This window comes from Balaenoptera ricei, chromosome 16, assembly GCF_028023285.1.
Source record: "Balaenoptera ricei isolate mBalRic1 chromosome 16, mBalRic1.hap2, whole genome shotgun sequence".
NCBI classification, from domain to species: domain Eukaryota; kingdom Metazoa; phylum Chordata; class Mammalia; order Artiodactyla; family Balaenopteridae; genus Balaenoptera; species Balaenoptera ricei.
In genome coordinates, this window is record NC_082654.1 from 29,751,952 (window position 1) to 29,771,999 (window position 20,048).

Below are 20,048 nucleotides of genomic sequence, written 5' to 3' on the forward strand. Positions count from 1 at the left end.
AATCTTTCCTTATAACTTCAGGTTGAGGAGGGGTTTGAGCATTGTAAGTACTTTGGGCTGCTTATGATTCTAACCTTTGTTTCTAGGCAGCCTTTAAAACCCAGCCACAAGTTGTTCCCATTCTCTGGCCTGTAGGCCGAATAAGTCCTAGATTTTCATAGCTGGAGGATACCACCGAGATCATCTGGTCAAAACCATTTATTTTACAGGTAGGGAAACTGAAGTCCAAAGAGGGGAAGTTATTAAGCTGCTGGAGTCTTAAGTTATTTCTCTTAGGAGGTATTTGCTTTTCAGTGGAAGTCGCGTAATACAAATTCTTTAAGAACCAAGGGAAAGGATTTTTATTAATGGAGTTTCATAAACTGTCAGATGGTGGGGAGCTATTCCTGGACAGGGAAGCTCTTCAAGTAGATGCCTGTTTCTTCTATTGTTCCTCTTTATTGGTACTAACTCCTCCACTGCTAGGGAGTAAGACTCTTTAAAATTAAAGAAGCTTCATTCCACATAATACCTGGGTATGCATATTTCAGGAAAACACTTAAGCACAGTGCCTGGCATGAAGTAGGTGCTAAAAATGTGTACTGAAATCATATATCAAAATGGTTTTGGGTTTCCCTGGTGGCACAGTGGTTAAGAATCCACCTGCCAATGCAGGGGACACGGGTTGGAGCCCTGGGCCGGGAGGATCCCACATGCCGCGGAGCAACTAAGCCCGTGTGCCACAACTACTGAGCCTGTGCTCTAGAGCCTGCGAGCCACAACTGAAGCCTGCGTGCCACAACTACTGAAGCTTGTGCGCCTAGGCCATGCTCCGCAACAAGAGAAGCCACCACAATGAGAAGCCTGTGCACCACAATGAAGAGTAGCCCCTGCTCGCCACAACTAGAGAAAGCCCGCGCGCAGCAACGAAGACCCAATGCAGCCAAAAATAAATAAATAAATAAATAAATTTATTTTAAAAAATGGTTTTAAAGATTTTAATGTAATGAAAAGTAACATTCTATTGAAGAAAGAACATTTTAATTGAGTCCAGATTCCCAATCCTAATAATAGCTTATCCAAGCATGACTGATGATTGCTGAGTTGTCAGTATTCTGAAATTGTGTAATTAACATTCATCCTCATGTGGATTTTGTGTGTATTCTGAAGTATCTGACTAATCTTTTGCTGATTCTTGGTAGGGGTTGACATGAGAAAGGAATCTAGATTCTTAGCATTAGATGACTTCTTAGAGGTCATCTAGGCCAAACGGTTATCGAAAGCTTGCTTGATTTCTCTTTGCAGTAAACCTGCCAAATTGTTAACCAGGTTTTGCTTAAAGCACTTCCAAGATAGGGTGGCTCCTCATATCATGAGGTGATCCAGCCATCTTTGAACAGACTTATTAGAAAGTTATGCCTTTAAAAATAAGTTCTTATCTTTAGCAATATTATTAATCCCTTAAAATTTCTACCCATTGATGGTAGTTCTGATCTCTGCAATCAGGATAAGAGATTCCTCTTCCACAAGACTGCAATTCACGAGTCTGTTGTTTTCCAAACTTGGAGGATGTATTGTTAACATTATTCCTGCTTCTAAGGGAAGATGAAGATTCCTAGTTAGGCTGATTTGACGGTAATTTTTCTTCCCAAGTATGTTTTATTTACCTTTTATAATATTTTGTGCTTAAAGATTTTCAAAGTAGTAGTTAATAAACACATCTAGTTTCCTTCCTAGTCTTTTGACTTTTCAAAATCTTATTCCCCCAAATTCAAACCCCACCCAAAACTGAGTTTTGGATTATTTCTTTATGGGAGAACAACTGTGGTCACAACAGAGAAAATTCTAAAGGTCTACATTTAATAACTGGTCTTTGGATAATTCCACTTTTCAGTCCAAAATAAGTGAATAAATAGACAAGGATAGAGTGTATCACTTCTCTGCTTAAAAAGATTCAGTTAGTTGTGAATGTCTTCCATTTATGTCTAAATGTTACTGAGCGTAGTGTTACTCACAGTGTGATCCACAAATGGGCATCATCAGCATTACCTAGGAGCTTATTAGAAATGAATTCCCAGGCCTCACCCAGACCTACTGGATCAGAATCTCTGGTCTCCCAAATCTGTACTCTGATAACTTTTCAGGGGATCCTTAATGCACACTAAAATTTGAGATGCATTGGTGTTAACTTCTTAGACTGACATTCAACATCTACTGAAATGCACAAACAACCTTTCTTGCTCTTTCCTTATTATCTACTCCTAAGGTTTGCCCAAATCCAAATACTTGATATTCCTTCATAGATCCTTAACTTACTTTTCTACCAATTTTTGCTCACACCATTCACTCGGTTATGTATGTCCTTACTGCCTTTTTTTTCTTAAGGCCCAGTTCAAATGTGGCCTGTTCTATAAAGACATCAGGAAGTCCCCAACTATAAGTGGTTCCTTTTTCTAAAACTTTCACAGCAATGCAATTTGCATCTCCCTGCATATTACATTCTTCTCTAAATTAGAGTTGTTACTTATCTGTTCTCCAAACCTCCATTTACCTCCCTATTCCACCCTGACCATAAATTTTTAAGGAGAGCTCTCTTTTTAAATTTTTCCATAAGCATGTAGTCAGGGATCAGGGAGTTTGTTGAGCAAATGACATAAATTGCTGTCAATGGAAAAGCAAAATACTCAGAATTTAGAGATCTGGGTTCTGGTCCAGTCTCTGCCATCAGTCAATTTGATATCTGTGAGCAAGTCTTCATCTCTCAGGAAGTCGATGTTCTCATCAGTAAAGTAAAAGGGTTGGACTAGCTGGTTGTTTCCCAAACAGTGGTCTATAGATGAACGTCAGTCAGTGTGTGATGAAGTTTTCAGATATTGAGGATGAAATGAGAAAAAAGAAAAATGTAGTGAGTTTTTAATGAGGCTAAATTTATTTAATTTTTAAGTTCCAAGTTTATGTCCTTCCCACATTTTTGGTATTAAAATATCTATAACATTATGAAATGGTGCTGATAATTAGTGGTAGTAGCTATTTTAAATGACTTTATTTTGTTAAAGCAAATGACTACGAATAAATGAGCAATCCTATTTTGGTGCCCTCAATATTTATTTTTTTTGAAACGTTACTGGCCCATGAAATCTGTAAATATGTGAATCACTGGCTCAGATGCTCTCCAAGTTTCCTCCCAGGGTTAACACTCTATAGTCTGTGAATTGTAGTTGGATCAGGTTTGGACACGAAACCCCTATGGAGAACCCAGGTGCTACAGCAACTGAAGTTTGGAATTCTACAAGAGACTGGCTGCCTTTGTCTCTGTGGTCCACTGTTGAATCAGTACTTCAGGATGGTGGCAAGGACATGTGGCTGCCAGTAACCCTGCTCTAGGGGGAGATAAAAAGCTGGCCCTAATGCTCTGGCCTCTTTTAAGATCCTCAGAAAAGCTCTGAAAAACTACATAATTGAACTAAAATGTAGATTTTAATAACCTCCCCCCTCCCCAACCTTGAAAAGTTTTTAGTTCACACTTGACAGGGCAGTAAGGAATTTAACAGGTGTAAGTTAAGGAAATGGTGTCAGTTAATAGTAAGGAGCAATTTTTCTAAAAAGATGTATGTTTTCAGATATAGAACTGAATTCTATTGCAGTAATGAAAGGACCATTTAAGAAAAGCTTATCAAACTGTCCTCAGAATTGCTTCATTCTATTTGCATTTCAGTCTTTATATCCATTCCAGTCCCCCCAAGCACTGAGTCTGGCTGCTTTAGTGTTCAAGCACACTGACTCAAGAGGCTTTCTGTATCTAATTTTACAGTAGCATATCTCTCGATTATTAACACATTAAAGGCAATATACTTTTGGCTTAGAAATGTGATACTGATTGGCTTTGGGCTATTTTATTTAAAAAATATTTTCCAAATGGGTCTGTGAATTGTTCAGTTTCTTTATTCAGGACTAAAGAAAACATTAATTCTGCCAGAAAAAGTTTGTCCAGCAAGGCAGAAATATTAGCGTCTTGGAATTTACCTGTCAATCTTATACTTTCATGTCATTTGCCTAGAAACAAGCCTACAAGCTAATTGACTTCTGTTCCTTTCCTCTTGGCCTCTCATTTTTCTGAACATAGAGACTCAAATTAAAACAAAGATAAAATTCCAGGGGAAACTGGCATTGATCAAGATTTGGATTAAATTAAATTAAGTGCTTTTTATTGAACTCAGCAGTATTATTAAAACCAGAAGGCTTTACCCTGGCTAATGTAAAAAAAGAAAACAATGACTCATACTGCAGCACAGATTTTATTGGGAAATTAAAGCACTCATTTTCTCTTATTTAATTAAAACTTTTGCAGACAAACACATGTAAACAAGATCAGGAGTTGGAAAGCAGTGAGGAGTCACTCTTTCTGGGCTCTGGTGCTTTGTGGGTTCTAGCTTTCAATTATAGGAAATTTAGGGGAAAAAATCTTATCTGGGAAGAAAATAGGAAGGCATAGTAGGATTTTCTTTTTTTGGAGAGCATAAGTCAGACGGGTTGCCAAAGTGCTCCCTTATTTCTGTAGTGACTCGGAATTATGTATATAGGGAAAGGGGAGAAGGCAGCAACATAGTGTAGCATAAAGGGCATTAGCCAGGAAGTTAAACCCCCAAATCCTAGCTTTAGGTTCACTACTTAAAGGCTGGTTGGACTTGGGTAAGACACTTAACCTCTCTGCTCCTGTTTTCTCATCTGTAAAATAAGGGGCTAGATTGGATAGTCCCTAAAGGCCCTGCTCTCATTCTGTCATCTATTTCGATGTTTTGTTTTGTGCTTTGGGTGACCACCATGACCTACACTGAATATAGCAATTAACCTAGGCTGGCCCAGGCCAAATCTGGCCTGCCATCTATTATTATTATTTTTTTAAATTAACTAAAAAAGTCCATACTTTATTCAGATTTCCTTAGTTTTTACATATGTTCTTTTTCTGTTCAGGGTCTCACACAGGATACCATATTACATTTAGTTATCATGCCTTTTTAGGCTCCTCTTGATTGTGACAGTTTCTCAGACTTCTCTTTGTTTTTGGTAACCTTGACAGTTTTAAGGAGAACTGTCCTATTTTATAGAATGTCTCTTTATTGGGATTTGCCTCATGTCTTTCTCATGACTAGATTTAGGCTACCAGTTTGGGAAAGAAAACCACAGAGATAAAGTGCCATATTCTCATTGCAGCATATGAAGACTACACACTGTCAACATGACTTATCACTGTTGATGTGGACCTTGATCACCTGGCTGAAGTAGTGTTTGTCAGATTTCGCCTCTGTAAAGTTACTCTTTTTCCTCCTCTTTCCATAATATACTTTTTGGAAGGAAGTCCTTATGTGCAGCCCACACCTGAGTGGGGAGTTTTAATCCACCTTCTTGAAGATGGAATATCTACATAAATTATTTGTATTCTTCTACATGAGAGGTTCATCTCTTCTCCCTCATTTATTTATTCATTTAGTCATTTATTAATATCAGTATGGACTCATGGATATTTATTTTATTCTTTTGATTATAATTCAATGTTACTTTATTTCATTGCTCAAATTGTTCCAGCTTTGGCCATTGCGAGCTCTTTCAGTTGGCTCGCATATCCCTTTGACATATTCCGTGGTTGAGTTTGTGTTGCTATTACTGTTGTTGTTGAAAACTTCCTTTTGCCACCTGTTTTTGTAAATAAAATTTTAATGTAACACAGCCACACTCTTCTCTGACAGATTCTCTGTGGCTGCTTTTGCATGACAAAGGCAGAGCTATGTCAGTGCAATAGAGACTCTATGGCTTGCAAAACCTAAAATAGTTACTATCTGACCCTTTACAGAAAAGTTTTCTGACTCTTGATTTAAACCATTCTCTATGTTTTCCAGTGATGCATTATAGCTGTAACTTGATGGAGTATAATTTCCAGCATTTTCAGATTTAACTTTGTGTTATGTTTTTTTACTCAGAACATGATCTTGACTCTGAAGTATAATCACTAATGGTATCATCAACAAGCCTTCACTAAACACTCATGGGTTTGGGTAGCTATGTTCCTTTGGCTATGACTGTTTCCTTACCAGGGTACTTGACTAGTTGCAAGGTGCCTTTTCTGTCAGCAATTTTTTCGTTGAACGGAAAAATTTAAATACTGAGTCTATTGTGTCTTTATTCCTTTTACTAACGTGGACTAAAAGAATTCATATAACCAAGGTCTGAGTTATTTAAATGGCTATGTCTTTGAGAAATTCCTTGATGATAGCACTAGGTCTGCCCCCATGGAAGCAGATAGGTAGAGAATTTGATGTGAAGTGAAGAATGTTGAGTTTCATACAAGTTCATCAAGCTTATTTCATTGGTAAATTTACTCAAATTGGAACCAAAGGTTTCAGTAGTGAAATATGAGTACACTAGCTCACTTCTCTTAAGTGTTCTCTAAGCCATATGTTCTGACCTATAGTGAGAGAAAATAAATCATCAGGCTCCATAGTGGTGTCATATGTCTCAACATCTGGATTTAGACATAAATCTTATTTCAATATGGTTTTCACACTCCAATATCATCATCTCACCAAATTAGTAAAGTTGTCAATAGAGGGTGATTAGAGAAATGGGGTGATTTATTTCAAATAATAAGTATATTAAAGTCCCAATGAAGCAACATCAGTGTTATAAATTCAAATTTCAGTTCAACCGTGTAATAACACAGATAGGAGTGGAGTGGACGAGGATAATACTCACATGCTTTCTCTGGTGTATTGAGACTGATATCCTATATAACACCATGCACACGGGATAGGATTTGACCCACAGTATAGCCTGATTCAGATTATAGCATAGTGGTGCTTTATAATAGAATTTTACTATAAAAATAAAAATAATGGACTGAGAAAGTTAAAATTCTCCCAGGTACATTAAACTTAGCACGTAATATAAAGTCCTATTTCTTTTTCCTTTCACTGCCAATCTTTTCAAATATGTAGTCTGTCCCATAGCCTCCACTTTCAATCCACACTCTCATTAGTTCTCTGAAATTTGCCTTTTTCTCTGATCACTTGCCTGAACCATAACACTTGAAGATCACTATGACCTCCTAATTGCCAATTACAATTGTTTTTTTCCAGCCTTAGTTTCCTTGATTTGCATGCAAATTTGAGAATGTTTTGCCCCTCTGAATATGTGTGTGGGGTTTTTTTGTTTGTTTTGTTTGTAAAGTCTAGTTCTTAGACATTAGCTTTTGTCACTCTATGCAATTTTTGTTGCTGATTTTGTTCCCTACTTGGCTCATGGCAGATGGTGGTCAAATCTAAATCTCCAGCTTGATTTTTTCCTGGGTGATCATCTCCATCAAACATTTTCATGTGGTGTCTTGAGTTGTCTTAAGTTCAGTGTATCTTTGACCTGCTATGCCCTTTGGGCAGAATGGAAGGAAAGAAAGAACTTGTCCTTTGATAATGATTAATGAGTTTACAAGGTTGGAGTCTCTTTAGTATCTTCTGGTGTCCAGGAGGTGTTACTACAGCCTTATATGCACTGTGAAAGGGTAGAACGCATCTTTTGCATGAGTGGACCTCTTATTGTAGTATGGTAGTCTGGATACTAGGTATGTTTATTTGGCCTTTCAAATAGTGCATGCATGACTATCAAGGGGGAAGCATTGAAATTCAAGGTACAAATCCTTATGTACTCCTGAGAAGTGATGGGGAATTTCTGGAAGGCTGAGTGATCTGGTTCAATTGTTGGGTATGGGAAAAATGATTTGAGGTCTAGCATTCAGAACAGTTTAGAGCTAAACAAAGGAGAATCTATGTTTCCATAGATGTGAGACCAAGGTATGATGGTTATTTACAGTCATGTTCATGCCCTTCTTACAAGAAGCTTTCATAGGCAGATAGCGCTGGCCAAAAGCACATGAAGAAATCTGTGGTCTTCTTTCATGTCTTCCACATCTAGAATTTTCCTCTAGGTTCAACAAAAACTAGATGAGCTTTCCATCAGGAAGATATTTGAAGGCTATCACAGGGGGGAAAAAAGCACTCAAAAATTTCTCATTTAATTTAGCAAAACTAAAGAAATAAAACCAAATATTTCATAAAGTACCTAAAAGGAGAGTCTTTGGATGGCAATGTGTTTGTCTGTACTCCCTTAACCCAAATGACAGCTTTCTCTGTTCTTCTGGCCTGTGGTGAAATATATCCAACTAAGTGTTGGCTTGACCTTCTGACATCAGGATAAAGACCTTGTTATATTTCAGCAGAGTTAAGCTCGTGTGCAGTTTAGTACCTGCAGGAAGGAATAGACCTCAGGAAGGAATGATTTGAACATGGATAGTGGGAGCATTTTTCTTGTTGTATTAGAAATAAACCAGTGCTCCTGATGGAAGGGAAAGGTCACTGTGCTGTGGGATGTGCCTTCTGTGAGATGAGGCTCTGACCACCAACGACACTTGTGCTTTTCATTACGACAGAGGTGTTAACCACATCGTGCTGGCTGTGCTCCAGCCTACGCCATTGCAGCCTTCTGCTTCTGCAGCCTTCCTTGTCTTCTCCTCAGTTGGCTGTAGAATTCTTCACTTCCTGTCCTAAACTTTTGTGAGGTGTCATGGCTGTTAAACAGCTGCCATGTTGCAGACCAGATGTCGCTGCACTTTAGTGTGCCTGAAATGTTCCTCCTATGAAATATTAGATAGTTTAAAAATCTGTTTTGAAGGTTTGTAAAACACTTAGGATCACTTCAGATAAGAAGGCTATTTGTATATTATTAAATTGTCCGTGAAAAATATGCCAAAGTATAAAATACAAAGGGTGGAAATACTGTAGTCCCTCAGTCTCTTGATTGTGAAGATAAGTTGACAGCTATTTTGAGGGGAACAAGTAGGTTATAATCCAATTAAGACTTTCAAAAATCTATAGCAAGGATTCTAATCAAAGACCTTTAAAATATAGTCATTGCATGGTATTTGGAGTGAGAAGGGTCTGTTTAGACTGAAGAAGGGACTTTATTTAGGAATAGGAAACAAAAGGAAGGAATAATGCATACTTATGTTATTTAAAAAATTGTTTTATTGAGGTATAATTTGCACAGAGTGAAGGACAAAGATCTTAAGAGAGCAAGTTTGATCAGTTTTCACAAATGCATACCCTTAAGTAACCCCATCCGTATCAGCACCCAGCAGTTTCCATCACCCCAAGTTTCCTTATACCCTTCGCCAGTCACTGGTCATACTGTCCCACCCTCAAACAACCTCTGGTCTGATTTCTCTCACCATAGATTGAGTTTGACTCTTTTAGGACTGCATATAAATAGACTTATGCAGCATGTACTTTTTTGCATCTGGCTCCTTTCACTCAGCATAACGTTTTTGAGATTCATCCATGTTGTTGTTTGTATCAGTGATTTGTCTCTTTCTTTTACTGCTGATACTTCATTATACGAATATACTACAGTTTGTTTATCCATTATCCTGTTGACGGCTATCTGGATTATTTCCAGTCTTTGGCTACTATGAATAAAGTTTCCACGAACATTCTTCTGGAAGGCTTATTTTAGACATACATTTTCATTTTTCTCATATAACTATCTAGGGGTGGAATTCTTGAGTCAAATGGTAGATAAATGTATGTTTCATGCTTTAAGAAACCGTTGAACTATTTTCCAAAGAGTTTCTACCATTTTATACTCCCACCAATAATGTACAAGATTTCTGGTTGTTCCACGTTTGCTCCAACATTAATTCTTTCTCATTTTATCAATTCTAGTCGATGTGGAGTGGTACCTCATTTTTTAAAACTTTTTATTTTCAAATAAGTTTGGATTTATAGAAGTTTCAAAACTTCCGTAAGTTTGGCTTCGAAAGTTCCTATAAACCCTTCACTTAGCATCCCTTAATGTTAACATCTTACATCTCCCTGGTACCTTGATCAAAACTAAGAGATTAAACTATAATGTTATGTCAATTATACATCAATAAAAAAATTAAGAGATTACACTGTTACAGTACTATTAATTGATCTATAGATTTTATTTGAATTTCCTCAGTTTTTCCACTATTGTCATTTTGTTGTTGTTGTTGTTCTAGGATCCAATCCAGGATACCATATTGCATTTAATCTCATCATGGTTTCGATTTAAACTTTTCTGGTGACTAATGATGATCGTTTTCTTGATGTGTTTATTGGCCATTTGTAGATTTTCTTTTGTAAAGTGTCCAGGTGTCTTGTCTTTTTTGAGGGGGGATTATTTGCCTTTTTATCATGGATTTAAAAAAAAAATATTTTATTTATTTGGTTGCGCCAGGTCTTAGTTGCAGCAGGTGGGCTCCTTAGTTGTGGCTTGTGGGCTCCTTAGTTGCAGCTCACCTGCTCCTTAGTTGCGGCTTACCTGCTCCTTAGTTACAGTATGTGTGATCTTTAGTTGTGGCTGGCGGGCTCCTTGGTTGCAGCTGGTGGGCTCCTTAGTTGCGGTACATGTACTCCTTAGTTGTGGCACGTGTGCTCATTAGTTGAGGCTCACCAGCTCCTTAGTTATGGCATGCGAACTCTTATTAGTTGCAGCATGCATGTAGGATCTAGTTCCCTGACCAGGGATTGAACCTGGGCCCCCTGCATTGGAAGCTCAGAGTCTTAACCACTGTGCCACCAGGGAAGTCCCTATCATGGATTTTTTTAAGAACTCTTTATTTGTTCTGAATATGGGTCTGTTGTCAGATATACATGTTGTGAATATTTTTTTCCAGTCTGTGGCTTGTCTATTTATTTTCTTAATGGTGTCTCTTGATGAGTAGAAGTGAATATTTATCTTAAGAGGGAAGTATGTTAGAGTTTCTATGGATCAGAAAAAAGACTCAGATATAATATTTTAAAAATTAATCTGGAGAGAAGAACATACAGTGACTTCTTCAAAGATATAGGTTGAACTAAGTTTGTCTGCACATTGAGATATAAACCTGAAGGGGGATATTTTAGGAATGGGCCTAATAATAATAATAATAGCAATAGTAATTGCTAGTACTTGTTGGGTGCTTACTATGTAGCAGACCCTTTGCTTATTGCTTTATAGGCATTATTTCATTTTATTCTAACAACAATCCTGTGATTATCTGCATTTAAAGGCAAGGAAACCAAGGCTTAAAGAAGTCAAATAATTTGTTCAAATTACAGTTAGAAAATGGTGAATTCAGGTAGTCTGACTCCAGAGCCTGCAGGCTTAGTTTCTATACTATCCGGACAGAAAGAAAGAAAATCTGTGAACTTCAGTGTGTGTGGCTATGGTCATAGAAGCCAAGTAATACTGCTTCCTGATATCACTGCTGTGGCAAAAGGTGTATATTGATAATTTTCTGGAAAACACTATTTTATTCTTGGGTAAAATAGATGATGCCCTTCTACCTAGAGCACCATGTGTAATTGTTTTGGATACCAAACTTCAAAATGATGGAATCAGAAAGATCGACTAAAATAATAGAGAGAGGAGGAGAATGTAGTGATGGAGATGTTCAAGGCCAAATTATGTAGATTGGAACTGATATATGAGGTGGAGAGGGAATATAACCAATATATAAAAGCATCCAGAGTATCAACAAAATGAGCATGGTCTTAGTCATTGAATCCCAGGACTGTAGCATAAGAAGACTATCATTGAAGCTTCTTCCATGAATGGAATCTCAAGTAAAGTAAAAGGAAGAGTGCTTTTATACAACTTATGGAACTTGTTAACTGAAGGGGTAGCAAAGGGTGAAAATACGTTCAGAGGAAAGATTGAAAGGTTCAATGAATGACAGTTCCACGGATTATTTAGGGGAACCAGGCTGTGACAGAGAAGGGACAGGGCTTTGACGCTGATGTCCAAGAGGACAACTATGTTCGCTTTTAACAAATCTCAGTGTAAAACTTTAGGACATTCTGTATGCCTGAACAACTTGTCTTTTGAAGACAAGAATATGACACTGTATTTTGGTGTATGGCTCAGATGCCCTAGCCCTCTTCATCCTTTAAGACTCAGCTTTAAAAGCACCTCTGCTGTGAAGCCTTGCCCAACTTTTCCGGGAAGTCAGTTCCTCCCTACACAGTGCTTCTTCTTCTTTTTTTTTTTTTTGGCTGCACCACATGGCATGTGGGATCTTAGTTCCCTGACCAGGGATCGAACCTAGGCCCCCAACATTGGAAGCATGGAGTCTTAACCACTGAACCACCAGGGAAGTCCCACTCCCTACTCAGTGCTTCTTGTAATTTTCTCTATTTTAGCACCAATTACAGTGCTTAGGCAATCTTACAGCCTAAATTTTTACTGGTAAATTGTTGGATGGCAAATCTTGAGGTCAAAGAGATCAAAATGGGGACAAAAAGGTATAATCGTCCTATGTATCCAGAACTAGAAAACTGAATATTGGTTAACTATAGTGATTCCCACCACAACTATTATCCCTATTGTGAACTAAGGCTCAGAGAATTTAAATAATTTATCCAAGGTCAAACAGCTGCAAAGAAGTATAGCCAGGATTGTAACTCTTTGCTGTCTATCTTCAAACCCCATGCTTTTAATCAGTACAATATGAAGACGTTTTGACTCCTGTATCACATTTTAATTTACTCCATACCTGGCTATCATGGAGAATACTTGTAGGGAAGAAGGATGTTACTCCTTTAAGTCCTTTGTGCCTCCTTAACAGGCATCATTCTACTCTTTCTTATATATACTTTCTTGTTTAATAAGGCCCTTGAGTGTAAGACTTTTCTTATCTTCATTATTTACTCTGTAGATGTAGCACAGCCTTGCACATAATAGGTGCTCAATGAAAAATTTATCAAATTGAATTAAATCTTTCTGTGCTCCAGTGATCCAACACAGAGGCTGGGCTGTGGCTTAGAAATAAAACTCTCATTGGCCTCAGCTTCCTTATAGATTTCTCCAGTAAATGATTGGCAGCAACATAATCTCCTGCCCGTGTTCTGGAATACATTAACATTTTCTATTTTAATATGTCTTATTTTGGCTCTTTTAGAGAATTATTGCTAAAGAAGTTCTATTACAAAACAGTTACCATGAAAAAACAGCTGTTTAAATTATAGAATTGGTTCTAAAGAAGGCAGAAAGTTAAAGGGAAAGGGGCTATTCTAGTCCCCTGAAGCCCAAGGGAACAATAAAATATTTTATACAGTAAATTTTATTTTTGTCACTTTTAACATTCATTTTTAAAAAATAGCCTTGCCTTACATATGAGTTTATCCTGTATTTAAGAATATGTGGTAACATATTGTTCTGTTTTTTGAAGAAATTAAAATCTGATTGGGAGCACAAGATAAAGTTAAAAGATGCAATTGATGAAAGATGCAATTTACTTTTTTTAATATGTATTTTATTTATTTATTTTCTTAATTTTTTTGGCTGTTTTGGGTCTTAGTTGCGGCACGTGGACTCTTCTTGGAGGCAGGCAGGATCTTTCATTGTGGTGCACGGTCTCTTCGTTGCAGCGCTCAGGCTTCTTTCCAGTTGCTGCTCCCAGGCTTCTCTCTAGTGTGGTGTGTGGGTTTTCTCTTCTCCAGTTGTGGCACACCAGCTCCAGAGTGCGTGGGCTCTGTAGTTTGCGGTATGCAGGCTCTCTCCTTGAGGTGCATGAGCTCAATAGTTGTGGCACGCGCAATTTACTTTTTTCTACATGAGTGGAAAGCAATCTATGTGTCTTTAGAGAAATATCTGTGGAACTGATGAAATGGAAGAGGTGGTTGAAACCTGGAATGGTCAGGGAGGGTTTTGTAGAGAGTGGAGTTGTCTGGGTGCAGCCTGCTTCAAAACTGCTCCCAAGCAGCTTTATGTGGCTGGAGAAAAACTCACCACATTGGTAACTAGTTTCACTTTAATATCATGATTATTAAGCTGAAATAGGTTTTGTTGATGCCCAGCAATCTTACTGTTTTTCTTGTCCATTCACTCTCCTATTCTCACTTTCTCTTCTCTCCTCAAACCAACAACACTTCTTTTTCTCCCTTTATCTTTTACTTTCATTGGCCATGTTTCATACAAACATGGATCCTTTAAACCTAAGTCAGACCATGTGATTCTTCTGCTCAAAATCTCCCAGTGGCTTCCCCTGTCTCTGAGAGTAATGTCACAGTTCGTAGAGTGGCCTACCAGGCTCTGGGGTCTGACATCCACCCTCCACCCCACCCCCTTCTGCCTGGTCACCGTATGACCTTTCTCTTACTGTTCTCCCATTTGTTACCTTCACTGGCCTCCTTGCTTTTGCTTGAAAATACAGAGCATGCTCTTATGTAAGGGCTGTTTCATTAGCTATTCTTTTCCTTAGAAATTTCTTCTCTCAGATGCCTGTGTGGCTTGTCTCTCAGTGTTTTCAGGCCTATGTTCAAATGTTAAAGAGATTTCTCCTGGCCACCTATATAGAGTCCCAATCCCCACTCTCGCTACGGCACTCTCCAGCTCCCTTACTGCTTTATGTCTCTCTCTCTCTCTTCCTCTCTCTCTCTCTAAATATATATATATATATATATATATATATATATATATATATATATATATATATACACACAAACTTGTTTATCCATTTAGTGATTTAGTGTCTGTCACCTCCCCTTTAAATGTAAGGGACTTTGTTTTATTTTGTGTTATATTCTCAGAGCCTACATGTTGAACACACTAAATTTTGAATGAATGAATGAATGAGTGAGTAGGCATTTGAAAAATGGGTAGACATTTGATAGATGAAGGCTAGGAAAGTCATTTCATGTTAAGAGAAATGGTATGAGGAAAAAGTAGAGGTGGGAATATGCATGATCAATTGTAGAGATAGTGAGTAGACCAGTATGACTGAGGCATTGGGCTTGAGTTGGGAAATGGTAGTACAAAATTTAGAAAGTTATGCTGGGGTTCATTGTGAAAAGTTCTGAAAAACAAACTTAAGATGTTTTATTTGTATGTGAAGTGATGTCAGGTTTTAGAAGAATGGAGTGTGTTTTTCCTGCCACAGGGACAGAATCCATTTTAGGCACATCCCATGGAAGCTTAACAATCTGTCCAGTGTCCCTATTACCAGAGCTCCAGAAGCTTGCCTTATTTTGGAATATAGATGAACAGATTTTAATTAATTTTCAGTTTTGAGCTGGAAGATCAATTTGACATACTGTTCAAACTAATACATGATGCTGTAAGTACTTTTGTGGCAAGAACCATTGTTTAGCACATTGTCTAGTGTTTAGTAGGAGCCAGTAAATATTGTATACAAACTATTTGTTGAGTGGAAACAAGTCCCAGAGAATTTGAGTGACTTACCTTAAGGTTACCTGACAGAGTAATTCCCAACTCTAGTCTTTTGGCAACTGTTCTTCATGGTTTCTTTACAGCAGGTAATTCAAGAGATTAACCACATAATCCAAACTCTAGACTTAGATTTTTTTCCCCCCTTAAATGATTAACTATTAAAAATACAACAGGGGGCTTCCCTGGTGGCGCAGTTGTTGAGAATCTGCCTGCCAATGCAGGGGACACGGGTTCGAGCCCTGGTCTGGGAAGATCCCACATGCCTTGGAGCAACTGGGCCCGTGAGCCACAACTACTGAGCCTGCGCATCTGGAGCCTGTGCTCCGCAACAGGAGAGGCCGCGATAGTGAGAGGCCCGTGCACCGCGATGAAGAGTGGCCCCTGCTTGCCACAACTGGGGAAAGCCCTCGTACAGAAACGAAGACCCAACACAGCCAAAAATAAAATAAATAAATAAAGAATTATAAAAGTATGTGCATAAAAAAAATACAACAGTATTTGTTTTATTTGAGGTAAATAACTAAATGAAATATACTTTGGATTAAAATGGAATGGAATAGAACTGTAAGCACAAGTTACTTTTCCCTAGTTGATTGCTTGTTAGGATTATAAACGTATCTAGAATGCATAGTGAATTTTATATACCATAACTTTTATCTTGGCCTCTGCTTGGTTAGTTACTGGCAACATTGACATTAGAATGCCACATCTGTTTCTAGGTGCTTAAAAACTCTTTTCTTCTGATTCTTGACTTTCTTTTATTCCTTCTTATCAAGAAAAAATGCAGTCTATTTCCTTTGCTTTAAGATATCAGACATTCAGTGACTTTACCCTAAAAACTGAGCCAGGAATCTGTTTGTCTCTATGAAACCCATTTGTCTTGTGTTAGGAAATGTATTGAGTTCATAGAGAAAACTTACTCCATAGAGCTTCCCCCTTGCACCTAGCTCTTTCATCTGTTTTTATTGTTTTTTTGTGTGTGGTTAATTTAAACATCTTATAACTTGGCAACCTTACATCCATCTCTCTTCTCCCTACCCCAGATTCCTTACAAGACAGTGTCTCTGTTTCTCTGTGGGTATATTCTGTAGCAGTTGAATGAGAGATTTACATCACACTATTCAGATCAGCATACATTTTCATTTTTTATGACCTTTTATCTCTTTACCAGAATTTCTGATGGGGGCTAAGCCTTTTTTCTCTAAAAGATATTTTGAAACATGTATTGGTCAAGATGAAAGAAAACCTAATTTTTGAGGAAAAAAAGGGATAGAAGAGGTATTTTCTAATGTTAGTAATTTGAAAACAGTTATTTAAGATGAGCATGGAGTTAGTGACCAGTCAAGTGAACAGTTCGAGGGAAGGAGGCCAGTAAGGAGGGCATTGTATAATCCAGGACTCATGTATTAGTGTTAAGGACATTTTAGAGAAATAGGAAAGACTGTATGAATGTAAGAATAGGATTGAGTTTTTTTTGAGGAGTAGTAAGGGAGAAATAAAAATAGTGGTACACATAAGGTACTTAGGGCAAACTGGTTTTAGATATATTGTGGGGGAAGAGGAGATGGGCATAGAGGTAGAAATAGCCACCAGGTAGATGACAATATTGGACAGGAAATTAGAAGAGATGTTAATATTGAAAATAGAGTTTTGAACTTTCAGTATTCTAGTGTTCTTTTACCGAAAGACTGTTTGGATCTCCTGGTGGAGCCATAGTGAGAAGGAACAGGAGGACTGAACATTTTTTGAGCCCATCAGTAAACTGGTTACTATACTAACTTTTCATAACTGTTATTTCAATGACTCTTACACTAATTCTGTGAGGGTAGGAGCCTCATTTTCCAGATGAGGATGTTAAGGGTCTTACTAGCACGTGGTGGAGCCAGGGTTAAACTCAGTATTTTGTTTCCAAAGTCCACACTTTTCCTATATATATCACACTGATCTGACGCCTAGGAATGGGAGAACTGGAAAGCAACTTTGGGGATAGAGATTAAGAAATACACAAGGATAGTAATTTGGGTTTTAGAGGGGTAGATGGAGAGCATGAAAGAGATGTCTAAGAAAGAAAACGGGGTGTTGCTTGGGCAGTGTGAGAATCTGATTGTTTCACTAGTAATATTTTATTCAAAACCAGGATATATAAATGTGAAATTGATTCTCCTTGAGATCTTTTTTCAGTTGTCTGGTGGCTGGTATGGTTGAGTTTTTTTCTCAATATTTCAATATTTTATGTTGCCACCTAACATAAACATATTCCCATCTTTGGCTGAAGATTCCATGAGGGAAGTCTAAACATTCTCTGACATAAATTGCATCAGTGTTTTCTTAGGTCAGTCTCCCAAGGAAATAGAAATAAAAGCAAAAATAAACAAATGGGACCTAATCAAACTTGCAAGCTTTTGCATAGCAAAAGAAACCATAAACAAAATGGAAAGATGACTTACGGGCTGTGAGAAAATATATGCAAATGATGTGACTGACAAGGACTTAATTTCCAAAATATACAAACAGCTCATACAACTCAATATCAAAAAACAAACAACCCAATCAAAAAATGGGTGGAAGACCTAAATAGGCATTTCTCCAAAGAAGACATACAGATGGCCAATAGGCACATGAAAAGATGCTCAATTATTAGAGAAATATAATTATTAGAGAAAATTAGTAGAGAAATCAAAACTGTAATGAGATGTCACCTCACACTGGTCAGAATGGCCATCATTAAAAAGTCTACAAATAACAAATGCTGGAGACGGTGTGGAGAAAAAGGAAAACTCCTACACTGTTGGTGGGAATGTAAATTTGTGCAGCCACTATGGAAAACAGTATGGAGGTACCTTAAAATACTAAAAATAGACTTGCAATATGATCCAGCAATCCCACTCCTGGGCATATATACAGAGCAAACTCTAATTCAAAAAGATACATGCACCCCAATGTTCATAGCAGCATTATTTACAATAGCCAAGACATGGAAGAAACCTAAATGTCTATCAACAGATGAATGTATAAAGAAGATGTGGTATATGTATACAATGGAATATTACTCAGCCATAGAAAAGAATGAAATAATGCCATTTGCAGCAACATGGATGGACCTGGAGATTATAATGCTAAGTGAAGTAAGGCAGAAAGAGAAAGACAAATACCATATGATATCACTTATATGTGGAGTCTAAAATATGACACAAATGAACTTATTTACAAAACAGAAACAGACTCACAGACATAGAAAACAAATTTATGGTTACCAAATGGGAAAGAGGGTAGGGGAGGGATAAATCAAGAGTTTGGGTTTAGCAGGTACAAACTACTATATATAAAATAGATAACAAGGTCCTACTGTATAGTGCAGGGAACTATATTCAATATCCTGTAGTAAACCATAATGTAAAAGAATATGAAAAAGAATATATATATATGTGTGTGTATATATACACATATATATTTATGTATAACTGAATCACTTTGCTGTACACCAGAAACTAACACAACATTGTAAGTCAAATATACTTCAATTAAAAAAATTTTTTTAAATAAAAACAAGAATCCATGAGGGATAGCTACTGAAATTGTCAGAATTTGGAAAGTTTCTAATTATAAGATCCCATCACACTCCAAATTAGCAGCCAAATTGCAGCAGAGGTTGAGCCATAGAGGAAGAACATTTTGATTTGTCAGCCAGAATATATAGCTACTAGATAATAATATTGCCTTAACTGTTTATTTAATGTTAAAAGTTGAGCTGCGCAATATTAGGTTCAGCCACATGAAATTGCCAATATTCCACCATTCTTAACAAGAATAACAAAATAATAAAAGCAATAATTTAATGACATTACTAAATCCTTGTGATTTAGTAGGTTGGATGGTAGCAGAGTTCATATTGTGATTGAGGTCTCTCTGACTGTAAATGCCCTGCCTTTCAGTATACTAGATTGATTCCCTATGGAGAACTATGAAAATGAAGACACTTGTAGTAATAATTACCTGTCTGTGGTATTCTTCTCACATGGAATGTGTTATTTACATTTTAATTAAGCCATGCAGAAATGGATATCTTGCCTCTCTAGCTGCAGGTACCTTCCTAATGTGGCTTCAAGTTTAGAATAACTTTCTTTATTCTGAGACCAATCTAATGTGGTTTTCCCTTTTTCTTTGCCTTGCAAACTCCTTCTCTAGACATTTTTTGCTTTTGTTGCTTAAATATCCTTTTGGAAAATAGGGAGGATGTCTGAAAGAGTATATCAGTAAGAAAGGATTTCTTTCTTTTCATTATTTCTTTTTAAATAAGCTACTGTAGTAGCTGGTTTTTTTTATTTTTTATTTTTTTTTATTTTTTATTTTTGGCTGTGTTGGGTCTTCGTTTCTGTGCGAGGGCTTTCTCTAGTTGTGGCAAGCGGGGACCACTCTTCATCACGGTGCACGGGCCTCTCACTATCGTGGTCTCTCTTGTTGAGGAGCACAGGCTCCAGACGCGCAGGCTCAGTAGTTGTGGCTCATGGGCCTAGCTGCTCTGTGGCATGTGGGATCTTCCCAGACCAGGGCTCGAACCTATGTCCCCTGCATTAGCAGGCAGATTCTCACCACTGCGCCACCAGGGAAGCCCCTGTAGTAGCTGTTTTATAAAGTTGCCAGAAACATTGAATTAGGGAACACTGAGCCATTGCTCCTGGGGGAAATAAAAGCTCCTGTGAGCTTCTGGTCACATTTTCATCAACCAGTCAACACATAGCCTTGTTTTATATGTGTTTCTGTTTAAAGAAAGTACATATTTAATATGTACTTCC

The 20,048-nt window shown here is 37.5% G+C and overlaps 1 protein-coding gene across 3 annotated transcripts in view; it reads left to right on the top strand.

Moving 5' to 3' along the window:
* HPSE2 (heparanase 2 (inactive)) overlaps positions 1-20,048 on the top strand; it is a 614,901-nt gene that overhangs the window by 138,290 nt on the left and 456,563 nt on the right. The window lies entirely within an intron of this gene.